Consider the following 3,528-nt stretch of genomic DNA (forward strand, 5'->3'; position numbering starts at 1 on the left):
TGTTGCAGGTCTACTTCTTAACCCAGAAGGAACATTCATTCTCCTCCAGCGCTGAACCAGCCAGATGAATTCATGAATTCATGGTGTAGTGGTGTAGGTCCCCGTGATGCTGCACTTGTATTTCCCCACACTGCACCACGAGGGGAAGATTTTACACACCAAGGGTGGGAGGGTCTCGGCCCGCCGGGTTTTCCCCCCCGAACCTGCAGAGCATCTTTACAGCTCAGAGGCAACATCTTGACGTCTCGTTCTTTATAGAAGCCTACTCTATGAAAGGTGCAGTTTTGGATGTAGGTGTAGATACAGTGTGAAAGTGTTGGGCAGATGGGTACTGCGGTGAAGAACACTGTGAGATGTGGGTGGTGAAGAACAGATCAGTCTTTCCACTCCAAACCCTTACTGTGATGAATGAGGGTTACAGCAGCTTGCTTCGAGGTGACCACGTTCAGAATGTGACTTTACACACAATGTACGTATACACACACAGCTCCTTAAGACAATAAAAACTGCATTGGCCACTTCTATTGAACATGCTACACAGGATAACGTCACGATCACTGAATAAACGTAGAAATGTTCTGTCCAGGAAAATAAAACTCATATTTCTACCATGGTGAACCACAGAGAGTGTAAAATGGGAGGAAATGAAGGATTAACCCATCAAAAGATGCATTTTATGTCTGAGAAAAGGCATCAGTCTGATAAAATAATTTCTGGTATTCCTTTCATAAATGTGGACTAAATTCTAATATGCTACACATTACTGTTTCACTCATGTGTTCCGTAGTTCGCTACTCGTTTTCAATGACATCTGTTGCTGGAGTGTGTAGGCCATAAATCGTGCAGAGTGAACTGCTGGCTTTTGGGAATGAGAAGAAGGCTCTGTTGTGACTGACTTATTGATCTTGTTGCATCACAGTATCACAGTATCACTGTGTAGTTCAGTCTGTTACAGATCTTCCTACAGAGCAGCAGGTGCTCGGTGATGAAGGAACATGTGGGATCAGATGAGATATACAGTAACTGTACATGCAATTACAATAATACAATGAGCAGTGGCCTCCATCATCTATAAGTAAAAGAATGTCAAAACCACCGGGACTCTTCCTAGAGCTGACTGGCCACCTAAATTGAGTGATCTGGGGAGATCAGGGAGGTGACCAAGAACCCATCTCTGTCAGAGCTTCGTAGGTCCTCTGTGGTCAGATGAGAACCTTCTACAAAGACAACTATCTCTGCAGTAATCCACTCATCAGACTTGTATGGTATAGTGGCCATATGGAAACTACTCCTTTGGATCCCTACAGTGAAGCATAGTGGCAGTAGCATCATGCTGTGGGAACGTTTTTCATCTGCAGGAACTGGGAGACTAATCAGGATACAGGGAAAGATGTACAGAGACATCCTGGATGAAAACCTGCTCCAGAGCTCTCTTGAACTCAGACTGGGGCCGACGGTTCATCTTTCAACAGGACAACGACTCTAAGCACACAGCCAAGATATCAAATTAGTGGCTTTAGGACAACTCAGAGAATGTCTTTGAGTGGCCCAGCCAGAGTCCAGAATCCAATCGAACATCTCTGGAGAGGTTTTAAAATGGCTGCACTGACACTTCCCATCCAACCATTCTATTCAAAAAGAAGGTGCATCAACAAAGTATTGAGAAAGGCTGTGAATGCTTATATACATGTGATTTCTTTTTATAGATTTTTTTCATTATGGAGTGTTGTGAGCAGAACTATGAGGAAAAATGCATTTAATCCATTTTTGGAATAAGTTTGTAACATAACAAAACTAATGCACTGTATATTGTGTCTTATTCTACACTGACCATTCGTCTTCTCTGATTCCTGCAAGCTATGTTTTATAGAGCATATTTATAATGTGTTTGTGTAGAGCAACCTGTGTATATCTGGTGATCACAGCTGATTAAATAGTTTTTACTTTTATTAAATTAAATAGTTTATATTTATTTATATGTATATATATATATATATATATGTTGTATTTTTTTGTGTTGTTCTATTGATGCTGTGCTGTATTGTGTGATATTGTTGTATAGAGGTTCTCAGTCCCAGTGGAAAGTACTGAGACTCCACCCCCTCGGGTTCTACGCACGGCCCACCACAGGCCAGCGGAATGTGGCTTTTCACCACGAACAAGCGAGGGGAAGGGGTCTGGACATCGGTGGATTTGTAGGAGTATTGGTCAGCAGTGGTGAGACAGGAATATGTGACACTGCCCACCTGTCACTCAAAGATTCCACTCATGTGTCTTTCATTATTACAAACTGTCTCTCCCGCCGTCTCCACGTTTGACTGGCCTTGGTGAAGAAGATGCATTTGTATAGAATAAAGAATAATTAAAGAAAGGAAATTAAAACTGAAAGTCCCCTGCTCTCCTTTAGCCCATGTTTGGTTCTCTCTGTTCTCTCAGTTCTCTTTCTCTTTCTCTGTGGCCAGGGGGGCGAGGGCTGTGGGCTCGATGATGGAAACGTTCATCTTGTATAAGGGCTGAGCTCTGCAGGTGCTTCACACAGACACCATGAAGCTCCTGACCGTGATAGTTTGCTGTCTGGCCTTGTGGCCTCTCACCGTCCAACCTGGTAAGTTACTGAAGAACATGAGAACATGAAAGAGTGATGTAAACCCTGCAGAGGCGACAGGTCACCTGCTTAGGTTCATGATGTGTTTTTTTTTCACAGCTGCAGGAAGCAGAACCTGCTGCCTGAAGCTGGACTCCGCTAAGTTGAAAGCAGAACACGTGCAGAATTACACGATCCAGAATCAGGAAGCAATTTGTCCTATTGATGCCATTGTGTAAGTCTTCTTCTCATTTCTTTCTTCTGATATGGCACATCTTTTTAAAAACAGGGTAAATTAGGTTAAAGTTTGGACCCATCTGACTGTGTTTTTTTTAAATGAACTTCTAGGATTTTAATGAAATATCTAGGATCTTTCTAGAATGCTGTATCCAAACTGCTACAATGACATCAGTGTATACATTTTGAGCTCAGCACGCTTTTCTCTTGACTGAGCTTTGACGCATTCTGTTTGGTGTAAAATGTGTGTTCTAAAGTTTTGTGTCTTTATGCAGATTCAAGACCATAAGAAACAAGGTTTTTTGTGCTGACCCAGGCCAGGACTGGGTAAACACAGTCGTGAGGAAGGTGAATGAAAGAGAAGCGAAGAAGAAGCTGAACCTGTATGGAGATCCCACAGTCACTCAGAAGAGTAGAAAAGTAACAAGTGGACAGAGACCCCAGTCATCATGATCTGTCACTGATTAACAAAATATATAGTAAAATATAGTAGTAATTATTATATGGGAGAAATTTATGAATGCATGTTCATTACTGTTAACCAGTCAGAAAATTGTATAATCTGGAAACGTTTATCTTATATAGCTGTACTAAACACTTACTACTGCAAAACTCTGACATGATTATAACTGATCAATATAAAAAAGATAATATAATAACTACCACAATGTCAGACTTCATTCCTCGTTTTTCTGTAAGATCATACA

At 41.5% G+C, this 3,528-nt stretch overlaps 1 long non-coding RNA gene across 1 annotated transcript; it reads left to right on the plus strand.

Annotated features, from left to right (window-relative positions):
• Positions 1–2,543: 2,543 nt before the first annotated feature.
• LOC114784886 (uncharacterized) lies at positions 2,544–3,528 on the plus strand. Its single transcript, XR_003748943.1, has 3 exons — positions 2,544–2,605; positions 2,705–2,819; positions 3,097–3,528. It is a non-coding gene; the product is annotated as an uncharacterized LOC114784886 (long non-coding RNA).

This window comes from Denticeps clupeoides, chromosome 2 (genome assembly GCF_900700375.1).
Source record: "Denticeps clupeoides chromosome 2, fDenClu1.1, whole genome shotgun sequence".
Taxonomy (NCBI): domain Eukaryota; kingdom Metazoa; phylum Chordata; class Actinopteri; order Clupeiformes; family Denticipitidae; genus Denticeps; species Denticeps clupeoides.